This window comes from Thamnophis elegans, chromosome 7 (assembly GCF_009769535.1).
Source record: "Thamnophis elegans isolate rThaEle1 chromosome 7, rThaEle1.pri, whole genome shotgun sequence".
In the NCBI taxonomy this organism is placed as follows: domain Eukaryota; kingdom Metazoa; phylum Chordata; class Lepidosauria; order Squamata; family Colubridae; genus Thamnophis; species Thamnophis elegans.
This window is the reverse complement of record NC_045547.1, coordinates 17819330-17840482: the sequence shown is the minus strand read 5'-3', so window position 1 is coordinate 17840482 and position 21153 is coordinate 17819330. Positions and strand designations below refer to the sequence as shown.

The window sequence follows — 21153 nt, the reverse complement described above, 5'->3', positions numbered from 1 at the left end:
AGGCCTCCATTCTTTGGTGCTCAGCTTTTCTTATGGTCCAACTTTCACAGCCATACATTGCAACTGGGAAAACCATAGCCTTGGCTATAAACACTTTTGTTGGCAGAGTGAGGTCTCTGCTTTTTAGTATGCTGTCTAGATTAGCCATAGCTTTCCTCTTAGCTTAGGGCAGCCTAAGCACTTATTATCTCAAAAACAAACCACTGACCTTTTATCTTCACACCAATGTCCCACCTTCTTTTCCTGGGACTTTGCCTCTAATACCACTCAACTTCATTCACGGATTCAGGTAAGCATTGCCTGTTCCACATGCTAAAAACACTGGGTTTTTTTTTTTGAAAGTCCAGTCATTAAGCAAGGACCATCTGTAAGACAAGGGACATGGTGGCTCTGTGGCTAAGACACTGAGCTTGTCGATCAGTAGGTTAGCAGTTCAGTGGTTTGAATCTTTAGTGTTAGGTGAACTCCCGCTACTTGTCCCAGCTTCTGCCAATCTAGCAGTTCGAAAGTACGTAACAAATGCAAGTAGAAAAATAGGGACCACTTTGGGGGGAAGGTAACAGCGCTCCATACACCTTCGGCCTTTAGTCATGCCGGCCACATGACCACAGAGATGTCTTTGGATAGCCCTGGCTCTTCGGATTAGAAACAGAGATAAGCACTGCCCCCTAGAGGTGGAAACGACTAGCACACATATGTGGGGGGACCTTTACCTTTACCTTATCTGTAACACTTATCTGTATCTGTAACAAGGCATCTCATTTGATTTCCAAAAGGTATTCTGGAGTACACTAAGATTATTTTCAACAAGTCATTAATTTATTTCAAGTTTGCAGAGAACACTTTCTAACCACAGAAAATTCAACTATCCAGGACTTTCATATTTTCACTAGGGATCGAGGTGAAAAATTATTCAATCCACACAGCACCGATAAGCACAAAAAAAACCATGCCCACACATGTATGACAAGATATTCAAATTGCTTTTGGCTTTCTAGCGTGATGGCTTAGGTTGGCATTTCGTATTTTAGGCAGGGAAAGTATGAATTGCTGTTAATTTGCACAAAAATAAACAAGGCCCTTCAATTCTAAACAGGTTTCTTTTAGTTATAAAGTAAAATCAATGTCCAAATGTTGAATTATGCATGCAGATCATGGCTGGACTATCAGGGATAACTAGCGGCTCCTTGGAGTTGCTGATCTCAATATTCTAAGAAATTTTAAAAAACAACAACAAAGAACAAATGCTAATTCTTACTAGTTTACCTTCCCAGCACATGCTTGTAGTCTTAGCCATATATTGCATTAAGCCATGATATGGTTTGCTTGCTTGTGGGTTAGCATAATATATGAAGCCAGCCAGAGGTGATATGCAGCTGGTTCTGATGAACCAGTAGCAGAAATTTTGAGTAGTTTGGAGAACCGGTGAATACCATCTCTGGCTGGCCCCACCCCCAATCTATCTGCTGCCTCCTGAGTCCCAGTTGATTGGCTGGATCTTCTTTTGTTGCCCCGCACAGGAGAATGGAGCTGGAAAGCAGGTTAGTGGGGTGGGGAGGGAATGGGAATTTTGCAGTAACCTTCCCCTGGAGTGGGGAGGGAATGGAGATTTTGCAATATCCTTCTCCTGCCACGCCCACCAAGCCATGCCATGCCTAACAAGCCATGCCCACAGAACCAGTAGTAAAAACAAATTGAATCCCACCACTGAAGCCAGTACATTTGATAAGCCATGATTTATATTTCATGCAATGTTTACAAACTTTAAAATAGACTCTTCCAAGCTGTTGGCTTCCAGTTTCAAATGTACCAGGTTGGCAATGTCTAGAATTTCCAGATGTTTACAAACATCTGGAAGGTGGAAAGTGTGGAAAACTGCATTTAAAATATGTAAGAAGCAGTATAAATTCTACAGAGGCAACCCAAAGCTACTGCACTAAGCATTTGGCAGCAGAAAAAATAATTGTGACTCTTAAAAATAACAGATATTCCAGGAGTTACCGTAATGCACAAATACATCCACAAAAACAGCATTAAAAAAGTAATATTCAAAAGCACTCTGTGATCAAAAGGAGGTGGGGGGGAGAGAGTCCTATTTCTCTAGGTCCAGTAAGAAATCAATAAGCTGGAAATAACGGCAAACCGGGTTGCATTTGGCCATAAATTATTCCGTGAAGGGTCAGCATAGAGGTTATTAAGAGACAAGATTGCTTTTCTGCAATAAAAAAAGAACTTGCTCCAAAGTCTCAGTCTCTAGCCACAGAGCACAACTTTGCTCTACAGACTTAACAGCTGCTTTCGGGAGCACTTACTGAACTTACGCACCATCTTTAATCAACTGGAAGCGTGTGCTTTCTAGTTTAACAAATCCCAACAGAAAATAATAAACTTACAAAAAATGTTTTCTTTTAAAGGGGCATCTCTTTAAATGTGCCCTCTTTTATCATTTCTATCAAAGATTCCTATCAAAAGGCAAAAAACCAAACTGTAAATCCCCATCCAGGTACACAAACACAGGAGAATGATTCGGGAATCCCTTATATCAGGGGTATCCAACCTTGGCAACTTTACGACCTATGGACTTCAACTCCCAGAATTCCTGCAAAGGAATTCACAGGGGTCGCCTAAGACCATCGGAAAACACATATTTTCGATGGTTTTAGGAACCGAGACACCAATTTTATGGTTGGGAGTCACGACAACATGAGGAACTGTATTAAAGGGTCGCTGCATTGGGAAGGTTGAGAACCACTGCTTTAAGGAGAGCTAGAAAGTCTCCAGATCCAATTAACCTTCAGTTATGATCTGACAATTATTCTTTAGATACACTATTATCTCCATCATGGGGATAATTCCACTACCTAATCTCTATTCTGCTGGTTATGGATTAGAGAGGTTCAAATATGGTATATAATAAATCCAACCTCTGTGGTTTATAAATCTTGAATTATGTATGGTATGTTGTGGTGACCCAGTCAAGTAGGTTTTATTCAATAAAGTAAACTATGATTAAGCCTACCCTTAGGATTAGACTACCATATTTGGAGAACAACTTGAGAAACACTACTACACTGATCCAGGGGTTGCCACAAAGAAGAGGGAGTCAAACTATTCTCCAAAGCACCTGAGGGCAGAATAAGAAGCAACGGGAGGAAACTAATCAAGGAGAGAAGCAACTTAGAACTAAGGAGAAATTTCCTGACAGTTAGAACAATTAATCAGTGGAACAGCTTGCCTCCAGAAGCTGTGAATGCCCCAACACTGGAAGTCTTTAAGAAGATGTTGGATAGCCATTTGTCTGAAACGGTATAGGGTTTGCTGCCTAGCAGGGGTGGGTTTCAACCGGTTCGCGGCGGTCCCCGCGAACCGGTTGGTCGGCGAACCCGGAAGTAAGTAACTTCCGGGAACGGCGAAGGGCGCACCCGCCCGCCCGCGCTTCTTACCCGGTTTTGACAAGTTCTGCGCTTCCACGCATGCGCAGGACGCATACAGAGCCTGCGCGATCCTCCAGGAGCAGCTGGAGCATCGCACAGACGCTAGTATGCATGCGTGCACCGCGCGCGTGCACGAGGATGCCGCCGGCCCCGTTCCAACCGAACCGGTTGGAACGGGGCGAGAAACCCACCCCTGCTGCCTAGGCAGGGGGTTGGGCTAGAACAGTGGTTCTCAACCTTCCCAATGCCATGACCCTTTAATACAGTTCAAGACTGTACTACAAGACCTCCAAGGTCCCTTCCAACTCTGCTATTGTATTATTGATAGTATAATTGAGAGTTGGAAGGGACCTAGGAGGTCTGTAGTCAAACTCTTGCTTGAGCAGGAGACCCTATATCAAGGGTATCATGACATTTTTCCTCTTTACTAAACTGGGTGTGGCCAGCACGTGATGCATCCGGCCCGTGGGCCCGGAGTTGGAAAGCCCTGCCCTACACCATTTCAGACAAATGGTGTCCAATTTAGAGGTTTAGAGGTTTTAGAGGTTTTATTTGCATTTGTAGGCCGCCCTTTTCCCTGAGGGGACTCAGGGCGGCTCACAGAAAACCAGGGAAAGGGGAAATACAACATTGAGACAACAACACATAATAAAATAATGAGCAACATGCATACAACATTCGGGCGGGGTAGAAATCCTTATCCCCAGGCCTGACGGGCGAGCCAGTTCTTCAAGGCAGTGCGGAAGGCCTGGACGGTGGAGAGGGTACGAATCTCCACGGGGAGCTCGTTCCAAAGGGTCGGGGCTACTGCTGAGAAGGCCCTCCTCCTTGTGGTTGCCAGCCGACACTGGCTGGCCGATGGAATGCGGAGGAGGCCTAATCTATGGGATCTTATAGGTCGTAGGGAGGTAATTGGCAGAAGGCGGTCTCTCAAGTATCCAGATCCACTGCCATGTAGGGCTTTATGGGTGATCAATAGCACCTTGAAGCGCATCCGGAGATCGACAGGTAGCCAGCGCAACTCGCGGAGGATAGGTGTAATGCGGGTGAATCGGGGTGCACCCGCAATCACTCGCGCGGCTGCGTTCTGTACTAGCTGAAGTCGCCGGATGCTCCTCAAGGGCAGCCCCATGTAGAGCACGTTGCAGTATTCCAGCCTAGAGGTCACAAGGGCCCGAGTGACTGTTGTGAGGGCCTCCCGGTTCAGGTAGGGTCGCAACTGGCGCACCAGGCGTACCTGGGCGAATGCCCCCCTGGTCACAGCCGCTATATGATGGTCGAATGACAGCTGTGGATCCAGGAGGACTCCCAAGTTGCGGACCCTCTCTGAGGGGTGTAAAATTTGACCCCCCAGCCTGAGTGTTGGATTATTGGCCAAATCTTTGGGAGGAAAACACAACAGCCACTCGGTCTTAAAAAACTCGAGTGATGGAGAACCCACAACCTTTGAAGGCCAGCCGTCCTTGCTGTCGGGAAACTTCTTAGTTCTAGGTTGGTTCTTTCTTTAATGATTTTCCACCTGTCCTGTCCTCAAGGTACTTTGGAGAATAAGTTGATTGTCTCCTCCTTGGGATTGCCCCTCAAGTGCAAGAAGACAACTATCATGACAACACAAGATCTTTTCTTTGATAGGCTAGACCAGTGTTTCCCAAACTTGGCAACTTGAAGATGTCTGGACTTCAACTCCCAGAATTCCCCAGCCAGCGAATGCCTGCATTCGCTGGCTGGGGAATTCTGGGAGTTGAAGTCCAGACATCTTCAAGTTGCCAAGTTTGGGAAACACTGGGCTAGACATAGTTTCCTTCATCATTCATCATATGATTTAGTCTCCAGACCACTTATCCGTTACTCTTCTCTGCATCCCCAAATGGTTAAGCATTATTTTACAGTGCAATTTGTGGTTAGCCCTTCCTATTCAATCAGGCAGATGTACTTAAATGTTTCTTAAAACAATTTTAAACTACAAGGGAATTTAACAAAGGTAACATACCCAACAATATTGTATAAAAGTATATACCAATACTGAACCAAATCTTTAAAAGGGGGAAAAAAAGATCCATATGAATGAACTGAAAGGTGAGCAAACCTGCAATCCAGGACCTAATTTTATTAGTTTCAAAATATTTTTATAGTCATTTGAACAGATATTTCTGTACTAATCCTATTCTACAGACTTCCATGGAATATGTCTTACTTAGATCTTAGTTGCCAACATGAAATTATTGAACACCATGTGAGATATACCATAGTTTTGCCCATAATAGCTTAAAAATAATAGGTTTTAATCCCCGTGACCCGACAAAAGCGCGAACGTCATAAGTGCGCCGACAAAACCGTGGCGCTAAAACCGCGATGTCAAAACCACATCGACAACAGCGCGTCGACAACAGCACGCCGACAGAAGCGCGATTTAATTTAAGGTAAGATTTAGGATTAGGTTTAGGGTTAGCGCGCTTCTGTCGGCGCGCTGTTGTCGGCGCGCTTCCGGGCTCATTCCTCGCACGGTTTTGTTGGCGCGGTTTTGTCACCGCGGTTTAGTCAGGCACGCTTTTGTCGTTCGCGCATTTGTGGTGGAACCTTTAATCCCATGACAATTATCAATTAACATAACCTGACCAAAGACTTCTGTAAGTATCTTCCATACTAATGATCTACAGCACCTTTAATGCAATGTTTTTCAAACTTGCCAACTTTTTCAATTACCAGAATTCCCCAGCCAGTGGAAATGAGAGTTGAAGTCCAACATTTTTAAGTGGTCGAGTTTCAGTAACACTATTTTAAAGTAATCTAACCTTTGGGTAACACTATTTTAAAGTAATCTAACCTTTGGGTTGACATGAGAACCCAACAAGGACTGATATAGAAACTGAGGTATGAGAAAAACCCTGTGATTATGGGAAAATTATTAGCGTATATACTGCATTATAAGTTCTTTCAATTTTAGAAGGATTTTAGCTTGAATATAATTTTATGTCTTTACCTAGATCTCCCCACCACCACCCCCAGATTCAGGAACAATCATCATTTATAAATCAAAAACGTACTACAATTTGTGAATATTTTAATATTGTAATATTGTAAGTATAAGGTAATGGTAAAGGTTCCCCTCGCACATGCATGCTAATTGTTCCAGATTCTAGGGGGCAGTGCACATCTCCATTTCAAAGCTGAAGAGCCAGCACTGTCCTAAGACATCTCTGTGGTCATGTGGCCAGCATAGGCGCACGGAGCGCTGTTACCTTCCCACCAACGGAGGTTCCTATTTTGCTACTTGCATTTTTCACCTCCTTTTGAACTTCTAGGTTGGCAGAAGCTGGAGCTCATTCCATTACGCGATGGTAGGGATCCGAACCACCAAATTGCCGACCTTTCTGATCGACAAGCTCAGCATCTTAGCCACTGAGTCACTGGGATGAGATACCAAGCCAACCATACTCAAGCAATGACTCTGAAGGCCCAGTTCCCATCTGCCAAGCAATGGCGCTTCTCAGAATTTATTCAAATTCAACTGAGGAGGAGAGAGTTAAGTTTCAACAAATATACCTGGCAAGTGTTAAATATTTTGCTGCAGCTGAATAGTTTTTAAAAAATCATGTTGATGCATGAAATGAAGTGTCAAAGCTTTTGAAGTTTTTATTAATTCCTCTAATTTAGGAAATGTAAATGTAGCAGTGACAGGCAATTAACTAGGCGGCGGCAGTTGTCTAGCAGAAGTATCCTCTCAGCAAGGCACTCTGATATAGCTCTTCTCTCCAGAAATACTGTATCTGAGGAGAAATCCTTGAGGTCAAATAGTTCCTCCAATGCTTATTCTGTTCAATTTGAAGAGAGGTTCATGTAATAACAAGGCAAGACCAACACAGTCCTTGGGGTGCTACTGAGCTCCAAATCCCATAAGATCTAGTCAAATTGGCCAATGATGAGGGAAAAGGGGAGCTCTAGGTCATCAACATCTGGAGGAACTAGTGGTTACTCATTCCTGAAAGAATGAAATGTGAATTTCCCCCAGTCAGCAAAAAATTTTGGTTTGAATTTGAATTGAATTTGAATTTACTTTATTTGTATGCCGCCCCTTTTTCCTGAGGGGACTCAGGGCGGCTCACAATTCAAAGGGGGGGGGAAACAAACGAGTTACAGGACATAGAGACCATACACAGCTAAAAACACAACAATCATACCATTCGGAGTGGGGCTGTAAGTCTTTAGCCCCAGGCCTGTCGGAACAGCCAGGTTTTAAGGGCTATGCGGAAGGCCTGGAGGGTGGTGAGGGTTCGAATCTCCACGGGGAGTTCGTTCCACAGGGTCGGAGCAGCCACAGAGAAGGCCCTCCTCCGGGTAGTCGCCAGTCGACACTGGGCGGCTGATGGAATTCGGAGGAGGCCTAGTCTGTGGGATCTTATTGGTCTAGTGGAGGTAATTGGCAGTAGGCGGTCTCTCAAGTACCCAGATCCAATACCATGAAGGGCTTTGTAGGTGACAACTAGCACCTTGAAGCGAATCCGGAGATCAACAGGCAGCCAGTGCAGCTTGCGGAGGATAGGTGTTACGTGGGTGAATTGAGGCGCACCCACGATCGCTCACGCGGCCGCATTCTGGACAAGCTGAAGTCGCCAAATACTCCTCAAGGGCAGCCCCATGTAGAGCACGTTGCAGTACTCCAGCCTAGAGGTCACAAGGGCACGAGTGACTGTTGTGAGAGCCTCCCGGTTCAGGTAGGGGCGCAACTGGTGCACCAGGCAAACCTGGGCAAATGCCCCCCTGGTCACAGCTGACAAATGGTGAGTTTGGCCATTCATGTTGTACTATAGTGAGAAGAAAGAAAGCACTATGATTTACTATAGACAGTCTCAGGAAATAAGAAAGAAAATAAGACGGATACATCAAACAAAAAGTTAGTGCCGTCAAATTGTAAAATGTAACTAGATATATCAGCAGTAAGGATGTTTATGGTTTACTTACATTTTGATCCCAGTAAAATGCAAGATTACTTAAAAGAAAGACAATTTAATTTTTTAACACTTTGGATAGACAATCTTGTGGAACTTCAAATGTAGCCAAACAACAATTCCCAACATTACTATTACCCATGGTTCATGGGGTTGAGACTCATTTTCTGTGGTTCAATTCTCCAAACATAACATCTTGTAATTCACCATCCCATTCCTTACAACATTATTAAGCAACTTATGATTTCAAGGCAATTATGCCCTTCAGACTAATTTCATGCAGTCTTCGGTCTAATTTCAAAACTCCTCTGCAAGTGATGAATTCAGACATCTGTTAACTTTTGCCAGACTCTAATCTCTGATGGCTTCCTACTGAGGATAGACTAAAAAAACGAGGATCTTTACCTTTTTACTTATTCTTCATTTTACTTATTCAGCTCCCACTCCATTGCTATGTAAAGATTCCCCCACACATATGTGCTAGTCGTTCCCGACTCTAGGGAGTGGTGCTCATCTTCATTTCTAAGCTGAAGAACCAGTGCTATCCAAAGACATCTCTGTGGTCATGTGGCCTGCTTGACTAAATGCCAAAGGCACACAGAGCACTGTTAGCTTCTCACCAAAGTGGTTCCTATTTTTCTACTTGCATTTTTACGTGCTTTTGAACTGCTAGGTTGGCAGAAGCTGGGACAATTAACGGGAGCTCACTCCATTACGCAAGTGCTAGGGATTCGAACCGCTGAACTGCCGACCTTCTGATCGACAAGCTCAGAATCTTAGCCACTGAGCCACTGCGTCCCCCTATAAATTAACCAGGCAAGAGATAGTCTTTACTTAACAGAGGCTACTTTGTTCAATACTTAACCTATGGTCCCTGATTTATTTAACGGAAGATTCAAGGATGCATCTATTGATCCTTGACTCAGTATTTGTAGGCCAAAACTGAAGAGAATGGTTACCATTATGTAGTAGAGTGTGCTTCTTTCTTGCACTTTTTGCTGATAGCTGATTTTGCAAGAACCGGATGCTCCCTGCAGGCTGTGATTTGTTCATCACATGGAGAGTTGCAAAATCTGCTGTGGTGGTCAGAGAAAATGAAAACTCAGAGCCTAACCCTAATGGAGTCCTTGTCTTTCTGACTTAGCTCTTGGAGAACTATCTCCCCCCTTTGTAGCACTTCATAGGACTTGGAAAACAACTGAGAGCATTTACACAGGATATTTCCATAAAGTACCGTGTTTCTCCAAAAAGAAGGCTGGGTCTTATTTTCCTTTGACCCCCGAAAAAAAGGCTAGGCCTTCTTTTTTTGAGGGGGTTCTAATTATTGACTCACCTCATGGCGGTGGCACCAACAGCCCTGCCCAGCAGGAGCCCGCTGCTGGCCCACTTCTTCTGCACCACCGCTTGCCACCACTCGCATGCCTCACCCCGGCCTCCATTTTGCCTTCAGGGAGGCATCTGAAGGTAAAATTGAGGCTGGGGGCAAGCAGCCTCAGAAGAAGGCAAGGCAGGTGTCAGGGTGCGCGAGGCCTGGCAAGTAGGGCAGCTGCACCCTCCATCCTCGCCCTAGCTTATTTTTTACCTGTATGCCTCACCCCACTCCCTGCACCCTGGGGTGGGTGGGGTCTTAATTAGGGCTACTTTTGTGGGTGGGGCTTAATTTGATCGCATGCGCTCAAAAATGTGTTAGGGCTTTTTTTTTTTTTGTGGTCCATTAAGTACCCATAGTTTTTTAGACAGAAATATGATGAATTTGCAGCAATAAATTGTTTTACTACTGTGTAGACCAATTACTACACATATACCACAAGCTATAATAAATTCCTAAAACCAAAGAAAATACAAAAACAGGACTTTTTTTTGCATTCATTGCTTAACATCCAAGTCATACTGTAAATTTTTTTCAAGGTGGGTCGTCTTTTTGGACAAACACAGTAATAGAAGAAAAAACAAATAATCTGGTAACTTATTAAAATCATAAAATGGAGAAAAATTAAAGCAAAGAGAAATGGGATGATTGGGGGCGGGAAGGGGGGGATGACGACAGTATGCTATGATTCTCCTGTTGAGTTTTCCAAGATCATCTTTTGTGACCTTCCAACAAGCAAAGTCAATGGGGAAGCCAGATTCATGTAACACCCATGTCACTCTCTTAACAGATGCAATAATTCACTTAACAATTGTGGCGGGAAAGTTGGAGGGGGGCGAAAGAAAGGGTGTATGGAGGATCGAAGAGGTACATTGGGTTTCTATTTTGGGGGGTATTGTTGACAAGAGGAATGGCTGTGTTTATTGTTTATTGTTATATGGCCCCGGTTATGCACAGTATATATGTGACTGTACGAAATGAAAATGGAAAATAAAAAAACACATTTTAAAAAAAAAACAATTGTGGCGGTAAAGGTTGTAAAACAGGGCAAAATACATTTAACAAATGTCTCACTTGGCAACGTAAATTTTGGGCTAAATTGTGGTCGTAAATCGAGGACCAGCCATAGTTACATATCACAATTCTTCAGATAATATGAGTATCCCACAGAATATGATTCATGGGCTTACTGCAATTATCATTAAATAACGAGTGGGGTTTTTTGCACATGTAATAGCAAAGAAAGAATGCAAGCAGTAGCAATAAGAGAGATTAAGATCCACAAATTAAGAAATCCCCTTTTATATCTAGTGATGACATACCAGCCCACTCCCCCAAAAATTATATGTGGCAGCAAGAGAACCAGTTAGGATTGCTAGCTTGCCACAGGCTACACAACGGCAGTAAAGCAAAACAGATTTGACGTAACCTGGGAAATGGTCTGACAAGTATAAAGTAACCCCAAGGAGCCAAAGTAATCAGAATAAGTAAAGCAAAAGAAACAAATGCGAACAGACAAACAGAGCTCAGGAGCAGGAGTTTACACTCGGGGACACCAAGACATAGAAGCAAGCAAAGAGGGAGAAAGGCCAAAGGAAGTGCTGGTGTCAAATTTTATTGCAATCAACCCTAGGAACTGTGTTTTTCAACTCTGGCAATTTTTAAGATGGGTGGACTTCAATTCCCAGAATTCTCTAGCCAGCAAGGCCAAATTCTGGGAGTTAAAGTCCACACATCTTAAAAGTTGTGAAGTTTGAAAAACACTGCTATAGAACTTTATGTGAGAAAAGATTCCTTAGTCTTCAGACTTCCCCACAGTGGTGAGGGGGAATAGTAGCTAATACCAGAAGGCAAGCAACTTGGACAAAGAGGTCCTTTCTCTTGTCTTCATAACTGCTGGAGTGATTTCCCAGTTCCTTGATAATTGGGTAGCTCTAGCGAACCATTCACATTAGGCCACAAGAAATGCACAGTAATTTCTGTGTGCTCTTTTTATACACTGCATCCTCACTATGAAGGAGTAACAGCGGTTGCCGCTAGAAAAATGGCAACAGAAGATTGTAAGGGAACACATGTTCCACATGTGACACTGGCTCAAAAGTGTGACAAGAAGAAGACGAGAATAAATTATAAGGACAAGTAGTATATAAGTAGCCCTGGACTTACAACAGTTTGTTTAGTGACTGTTTGAAGTTACAACAGCACTAACAAAAAGTGACTTACGACTGCTTTTCATACTTACAACTGTTGTGGCATCCCCATGGTCATGTGATCAAAATTCAGACACTTGGCACATTTGCAATTTTGTTGTTACAAATAAAACCAAATTAGCACAGATATAAATTATTATTTCTCCTCGGAGTGAGGGGAAAATGCTGGATAAGTTCACAGATATAAGCCATAGCTAGTTGCAGTGGGTCATCTGAGCCGACCCTTAAAATATAGAACATAGCAGAAATGGTTAGTTTGGCCCAGAAACTAGAAAGTCACAAAAGATGATGAATATATGTGTCCCAGGACAGTGTTGCAGGATCCAATCTGAGTCGGTCACGGGGACCAGGGGTTTTTATCTTCTGATCTTTCTGGCTCCGTGCTGGAGCCCATCCTCAGGGAACTTATCTCTAGCCTGGGAAGATGAAGATGGGCTCCAGCACAAGTCCGAAAGCTCGGAAGACAAAATCTCTGGTCCCCGTGACCGACCCAGATTGGATCTTGCAACTACAAGGCCATTGTGGAACCTTCCCCTATTTCAAAAATATAGTTTATAATATAAAGTTACTCATGCAAATGGAAATGGGTCATTTTTAGAAGGCATAAAGGAGCAGGTAAACAGATCTGATGGGTCCTTTTAAAAGATATTTACTACTAATAGCATCTACTCATCTCAAGGACATTTATACTGTAATATTAAACTGGCCTCTTCGGGGCATTGTTCAGTAGCCTTTCCCATATATTACAAAAATCTCATCAACGCAGGTGTTTGGGTCAGCACTAAAACATTAACTGAGCCCACTTTTGCTGATGTGGACTGTCTAATAATACTTTCCTTCCACAGAACCCCTTCCTTCCAGCAATCCCCTTCTGAGCACTGCACTAAATTTTAACAGCACTGCAAAAGTTATTAACAGTTTGCAGACTTTTTTGTGTGTGTTAATTTTTGAACAGCCGAGAATTTCTATCACAACAAAGCCGTTCATCACAATAGCTGTTTATGCTTTAGGAAAATTAGCAATGAAAGAATGGGAAGTGGAATTTGACACAGAAGATTACCAATTCCCATTGGAAAAGAAAAAACAAATCTTGGGCTATAATTTCAATTGATAGGTAATTCTCAACTTAAACCGGCAATTGATCCTGCAATTTTGATCGTAAGTTATGACGGTTATTAAGATTATCACAGCCAGCCCAATTTTATGCCTTTTTTGTGGCAGTCATAAAGCAAGCCCACTGTTCACTGTGGCATGTTTTTTGGGGAAACTGAAAATCCATCAAGAATGTCATAAATCACAGTCATGTGACCATAGGATGCTGCAAATGGCCATAAACGGGAGCCAAGCTGATCACTGAGTGCTCAAAATATGGTCCCGTGATGGGGAGGGTGTCATTGTAACTTCAAATCTGGGTTGGAAGTGGCTTTTTCGAGGTCCGTCGTAACTTTGAATGGCTGCTAATTAACTGATTATAAGTCGAGGACTCTCTATAAAAGCAAAGCAATTGAGGTAAAACTCAGGAAGAGCTCTTACTTGAAGAGATAGTAACTGGTACACAGTATACTAGCAGTTTGCAGGCACCTGGTATAGATATTGCAATCCAATTCTGGTTCTGATAAGATGACTCAATAAGAGTTCTCCTAGAAAACCATGCATGATGCTGTGAACTTTGTAACAGAATAAAAGTCAAATATAATAAACACATCAACTTTACACCCTTTTTGAAAGCTGAGCAGAATTAAGGAAACATTGGGACCAAAAGATACTGTAAGAGTAAATCAAAGACCTCTGACCAGATCCAGCAAAAACTTATTCAAATCCAGACTTACTGTCTGGCCTTCAGCCAGCTACTCTCTAGGTACAATATCCAGAGACTATTTTATTGCTCTTGAAAGAATTATCTCAGCAATGTAATAAACTGAAGCATTTTGAGAGCTAAATTGTAATTCAATATTCAAAAATGAGAATAGCATTTGATGTCTGGTACTGGAAAATAAAGATGCAAAAAAAAAAGATTCAATTCCCATTTCAACCAATGGCTCATTGTATATAACATGAAGGACTCGGCCATTAGGGCTATACAAAGTGTTCAAAATGAATATATTTTGCATACTTGGAACACTTTGCAAATTGCAATCAAAGTACGCCTCATCAAATTTCTAATAATGCAACCATGTCTTCTGCAAGACCCTTCTACTCAAAAGCTTCTCCTGACTGTCTCCACATGCACACTCACTTTGCAAAGTCTTATCCATTACCACTTATATTAAAAGTGTTTGTGTGCCACAATTGTGGCTTTGTCAAATGGCAGCCATTTCTAATTCCTCCCAGTGCTATTGAGAAAACAGAGCAGCATTGAGAAAGAAGGATCAATTCCCAGGCAACTAATTTACAACAGAGTTGGGGAATCAGCTGATTAGAGGGAGTTAATTAAGACTCTGTGTTACAGGTCAATTTACAACAGTTCATTTAGTGACTGTTGAAAGTTATAACAGCACTGAGAAAAGCGACTTATGCTTGCAGCATTCCCATGGTCACATGATCAAAATTTGGATGCCTGGCAACTGATTCGTATTTGTGACGGTTGCAGTGTCCCGGAGTATTGTGATCACCCTTTGTGACATTCTCACAAGCAAAGTCAATGAGGAAGCCAGATTCACTTAACCTTGCTACTTACTAATAACTGCAGTGTTTCGTTTTACTGTGGCAAGGTTGTCAATGGGGGCAAAATTCATAGCAACAGAAATGTTGGGCTCAGTTGTGGACATAAGTCAAGGACTACCTGTACTTGTAGGACTATGTATCCATGGTGGTTGGCAAATTAGTATTGCTCCAGGTCCTTATGGTGAGACAGCGTCACCTGATAAGGCCTAAAGAGGCGTACCTTTTCTGCTATGTTGCCTTCCTTATGAAACAGTCTTCCTCAAGATATGGCTGATCCTGACTCTATTAGCCTTTAGGAAGGAGGTGAAGACTGGTTTTTCCCCAGGCAATGATGGCAGGATATATTGATTTGATAATTCAGATCCAGTATTTCTCTCTCTCTTAAAACACATCAGGGCTATCTTGAATTTCTTTATCAAACTTTCCTTTCTTCTGAAATAAGTTCATGTCTTACTAATAGTCGCTTCGTATTTACTTCAAGGCTCTTCTACAGCTGTCTTGTAATTTAAGACCTAATGCTCTTCTACATTTGCCAAGACAAAAAAGTTTGGGATTGAACGGTGGAGACCATATCAATGGAGCTCAAGAGATTAAATACATTTACCTAGGATTTTCACTTTAGGTGTTGAGAAACATTGTTTTACACACTAACATTGTTATGCCTTCATAAGCGTCTCTAGGTTTGAGCTCTTCTCTCTGAATACATGATGGTGACTTTAGTTCATATAAGATTTCAGAGAAAAGATTGTGGAGGCTAACAAAATAACTGAAATTAAAGGTTAAAAGAATAACAATTGAAAATCGATCAAATTGATAAAATGAGCCAGAATGGGTATAAGATGGCTGTAGAACATGAGAACTGCAACCCAACACATCTGATGCACTAAAAATAAGACAGAACATTAAATTTTTAAAAAGGAACATCTATTTTCTTTATAATGCATTCCTACTATCAGAAGCAAGCTCTTCTGAGCTAAATGGCATTAAAGCTATGCCAGGTATAGGGATTTTTTTTAGCCATGATTTTTTAGATTAACATCTTTTCTTCAGAAAGCTGAAGGCAGTTTCCATAGAGATCCCCTTCATTTTATCCCAACAACAGCCTTGTGGAGAAGGCTGGGCCGAGAGAAAGTGTATGGCCCACAGTCACTCTGTAAGATGCCATGGATAAAAGTGACATTGAATGTTGGTCTCTCTAGAGGCTAGGCCTTGCATCACATTATCATAGTATTTCTATTTTCAGCCACCTTGAATTTAAGAAATCAGGATACACACACACTTGTCCTACTCCAACTTTTTAAACACATATCTTAATGTAAAAAAGGAAAGTGGGCTACCACTTTCCAGAAGCACACTCTTCCAACATCATATAATATATAATTTACAAAAATGCCTCTGGGCTCCCATCTTAGGAAATAAAAATGGCAGGTGATAACAGGCCAAAACATTGTTTGGAAGTCCATTCCACGGTTCATAGGCCATTGGCAATGAAAGCTGGTACAAAAAACCTCAGCTTGGTGCCTGGTGACACCATCCACAACAAAAATTCTAAGTTTTCCTAGCGCTTATTTTAAGAAGCTCAAGATTTATGCCCTGGAGTACTGTTGGTAGTTCAACAGATCGCTCATAGGACTAACCTTCTGTGCCTCTTAAAATAAAAAATGTGGAAGCTTAATCACAAATAAAATGTGGCCACCTCTTTCCCACAGCATTCAGATCTTCCCCAAATATATGAGATATTCCCCAGATCAGGGGTCTCCAACTATGGCAACTTTAAAACTTGTGGACTTCAACTCCCAGAATTCCTCAGCCAGCAAAGCATTTTCTACACCTGGCTTTTTTCCAATAGGTAGCACAGGTGTGGATAGCATTGCAGGTATACCAGGCTAATTCATCTCCCTTCATACATTTGGAAAAGAGGAAAGGTACTGTATGTGTAAATAAGGCAGGGGTCTCCAACCTTGGTAAGACCTGTGGACTTCAACTCCCATGAAGTCCACAAGTCTTAAAGTTGCCAAGGTTGGAGACCCCTGCCCCAGATGATGCCGTCCAGCATTGTGAGCACTACAATTCCCAGGATTCCTACAGCCTTCCTTTAAAAAAAAAAAATTAAATCCCTAGGCTTCTACCCCAGCAATTCTCTGCCCCGTATTGGCCCTGACATCCCCCACCCCCACCCCGTGGGAAACAACTAAACAACCCCCTCCCGACAGGAGGTTACGCCTAGGCAGAAAGAAAGAAAAAGACTAGGCAGCCTTCTCCCTTCCTGTTCCTCACCTGATTCAGTACTGAGAAGCTGGAGCCAGGCCCCCTCCTAGCAACCGAGAAGGCACGAGAAACGAAAGCCTTCGGAGCATCTTTATATCCGCCCGGAGCTTTATGCACTTCCGGCTAGCGTCAGAGAGCTTTCTCTGGTTCGAAAGCTTCCCGCTTCCGCCCTTAGATGAAATCACAAGGGATTCTTGGCCATTTCAAAGAGGCGGTTTTTAAAAAAACAACACCATAGTTGTGGGCGTGTTTGGTATCTGCCTTCTTCGGAAATTCTAGGAAAAGTGGGACGGAAGAGAAAGCTTACTTTCTTCATAGACAAACAGAGAACCAGGCAGTAGCATCGAAAGCTTAACAGGCTTATTAGGCAATCCTCTGCATTCCCATTTCGAAATAGGCCCGTCTGAATTCAATTTATCTTATTCTCAGATAAATTGAGTACTTGTACAGCGAGGCAATTTTACAACAGCATGAGCTTTATGGAATCTATTCTTGATGTAGTTTTGGATACAAATCTGGCGAGAGAGGTCATAAAATGGAGCAAAATTCACTTAAATGTCTCACTTAGCAACAGAAATTTTAGGCAACTAGAGAAATGGATAAAAGTGGAAGAAAGATTTGAGGAGAAAGACAAGACAGCAAAATTTGAAATGATTAGAAAAGAATGTGCGATGAATGAAGAATATATAGGGAAAGGAAGAATTTGGAAAATATATAGAATATTAACTGAATTAGAAGAGCCAGCAAAAGGTTTAAAATTAATTAGGGAATCAGATTTGGGAGAAATAAAGGCTAACGATTGGAAAAATATTTGGAATAGAAGAGTGTATAAGAATATGTCAGAGTTAAGGAAAATGGATATAAAGTGATATGGAGGTGGTACCTAACACCATGTAAATTAAATCAAATAGATGGTAAATATACAAATATTTGTTGGTGGATCAAGAAAGAGGTTGGAAAATATAAACATATGTGATGGGAGTGATAGTGCACAAAAATATGGGACATGGTGTTTAGAGACATTAAAGCACTTTTGAATATAAATTAGACATGTCATCGAGAATTGCATTACTGATGCTGGTGGAAAAATGGGATATAAAGGAAACAAAAAAATAATTGATGTAAATTTGATAATGGCAGCTAGATTAGTGATGGCTAAATATTGGGGATATTCAAAGAAATGGGTGGTATAATGAAATTTGGAGTAAGCCTAATACCAAATAATCAAGGGTACTTGGTGCTAAACCTTATGTCTGTTGACAAGCAAGCAACGAGAAGAGACATTTGAAGGAGAAGATACGTTTTGGATGACTAATTGGGTGGGACTAAATTTAAATATAAGGAATACCAAAGTAACAACAGTTACAGCAACCAACCTTAAAGCACTTAACAAAGAATACATTGAAATAGTGGCTACTTCTGCCTTTTAGGATCAACCATCAACCCTATTGTCTTCATGGATCATTGTTTTGTGGTGGCAAAGGGGCTTGTGCAGCTCAATGAAGCCATGAGTTATGCGGTGTATGGCCATCCGGGATGGGAAGATTAAAGTGAGGTCTAACAATAGTACAGTGAAGAAGAAAATAGCAACCCATTCCAGTATCCTTGCCAAGAAAGCCCTATGGTCAGTAGTGTTGGAAGAAATGTCCATCTGGGTTCAGTTCCAAGTGGAAAGAAAGGCAATGGACAATGGAGACTACTTGGAAAGATGGTTTAATGGTGGACAGGATATGATTTGAGGTCCTAAGCAAAGAAAACACACATGGGTAGACTTATACCCTCCTGGGACCCTGCCTTGGAGCTTCCTGTTCCTGTGTAAGGAATGTACTCTGATTGGTTGTCAGACTCCTACGGGGCCAGGTTGAATCTTGCTGGGTGATGTAATGAAGGGGCTTTGGGCAATTCCTATTATGGCTTAATGGCTTTGCCCTGGTTTGGATCTTGAGTGAGGGTTAATCCTATCACCCTGGAGCTGAAGGTCTCTTGTGTTGTACATAAGGTGGCCCAGACTTTGTCTTGTAGATCTGCTGGGGGTGGAGGGGAGCTGAAGCTCTGAGTTTGTCTTTAGAAACATGTTTCTCCTTTAGGGAAAATATAATATTCTGCCTTTTTAATATTTCCTAGAATATTTCATTTTCCTAGGATAGTTAGTGGGTGCTAACTTCCTACAGTATCAAAAGGCTAAAAGATATGATGCCAGAAGATGAGCCCCTCAGGTTGAAAGGTGTCCAACATGCTACTGGGAAGACTGCAGGGCCTTTATAAGTAGCTCCAGAAAGAGTAAAGCAGCTGGGCCAAAGCCGAAAGAACGCTCAGCAGTGGACGTGTCTGGTGATGAAAGGAAAGTCCGATAAGGTAAAGAATAATATTGCACAAGAACCTGGCATGTAAGATCTATGAAACAAGGTAAGCTGGATGTGTTCAAATATTAGATGGCAAGATTGAACATCAACATCTTGGGGATCAGTGAACTAAAGTAGATGGGAATGGGTGAATTTAATGTAGGTGACCATTATATCTACCGGTACTACTGTGGGCATCCCTTAAAGCAGGGATGTCAAACTCAAGGGTTTCAAGATTCGGCCCGCAGGGTGCTTAGATCTGGTCACCAGGGTCAACCTGTATACAGAGAAGGACTGGCCTGTAGTGCCTCAGTCAGAAAAACGGAGCTTGTGGGGGCCACAGGTGGTCATTCTGAGCTTTGTTTTCGCTGGCAGGGTTGCAAGAGGTCGTTGTAGGCGAAAATAGAGCTTGGATGCCCGTTTTCACTGGCAGAGCGCTTGGGCCACCCTGACACGAGTAATGTTGAGCTGGCCTCATATTTATATGACTCACATTCATAATGGTTGCAGTATTCTGGGATCATGTGATCATCATTTGTAACCTGACAAGCAAAGGTAACCCGATTCACTTAACAATCATGTTACTAACTTAACAACTGCAGTCATTCACTTAACGACTATGGCAAGAAATGCCGTAAAATGGGACAAAGCTCACTTAGCAAATGTTTTAGTTCGCAACAGAAATTTTGGGCTCAATTGTGGTCTTAAGTCAAGGACCACTTGTACTGGGATACAGTTTCAAAAATGGGAGAATTATCTCGGTTCATATACAAGGCAAACCATTCAACATCACAGTAATCCAAGTCTAACGGCCCAACTGCTGATGCTGCAGAGGCTAAAGCTGATTGGTATTTGGTGCTGTGGGTGGGTGCCACAGAGTGAGAAGTCGAGCAAGCGCCACAGGTGGGCAACAACAGCATGTGGATGCTGGAGACAGACACTTTGAAGCCTGGGTTGGTGGGTGAAAAAGTGGCAGGAGCAACTCCTCTGTTGACTTCGCTTATGGGAAGCAGGTAGGGAAAGGTGCAAATGATCACATGATCATTGGAAGCTGTGACTATTTTAATGGAAATTGATTGCCAGGTGATCACATAAGTAGAAGTAAGTATAATCTTTATTGTCATTGTACTTAAAGTACAATGTAAGTATAATCTTTATTGTCATTGTACTTAAATACAACTAAATTGGTTGTGACAACGCTATGATGATCACAGCTTTGCAGACTGGTTGTAAGTCCCCATCATCGGCACCATCTTAACTTTGAACAAGTACAGAGCAAGTGGTCATAACCCGAGGACTACCTACACACAAAGTCATATTTAGTTTTTGGCTTGGTGTATTATGCAAACCCTGACCATATTGAAGGAAACCAGAGTTTAATGTGATATATGAACTGTAAAGTATTCTGTAGAGATTATAAGTTATACCAACAGTATAATAATTTGTTTTTTTATCTAATTGACAACTCATTCTATATAGTTATTTTTCTGCCTGCATACTTCATCCCTAACTCACTGTCACCATTTTTCTCTGCAATGTTTTTTGAAATATTTCCACAGAGCTCATAATAAGCTGGAGATAGGCTCAATGGGGCTGTTTCATTGTTAATTCGTTCTGTTCAAAAAATATTTCAAGGCAAATGGGAGATGTATCACTTCATAAATTAGATAAATGTGAAGCACATGGGGCAGAATGGATTTGTTTTCTGTCATATATCTTTTTAACTTATTCATACATGTATATTTTAAAATTCTATTGAAGGCAACCAGTTTAGAGACAAATTATGTGTTTTATCATTAGAGTAGATAGGTGCAGGGACGTGCAGTCAGGGGAGGCAGGGGAAACGGGGCCTCACCAGTGTCATGAGGAAAAGAAAAGAATTTTTAAAATAATTAAAAAGGCTAAGGTAGTTGCTGCCAG

At 42.0% G+C, this 21153-nt stretch overlaps 1 protein-coding gene across 1 annotated transcript in view; it reads right to left on the bottom strand.

Annotated features, from left to right (window-relative positions):
- WASHC1 (WASH complex subunit 1) overlaps positions 1-16993 on the bottom strand; it is a 59852-nt gene extending 42859 nt beyond the window's left edge. Inside the window, exon 1 of the mRNA XM_032221563.1 lies at positions 16901-16993. The gene's annotated coding sequence lies outside the window, so the exon portion shown is untranslated. The remainder of the gene's footprint in view (positions 1-16900) is intronic.
- Positions 16994-21153: the final 4160 nt, after the last annotated feature.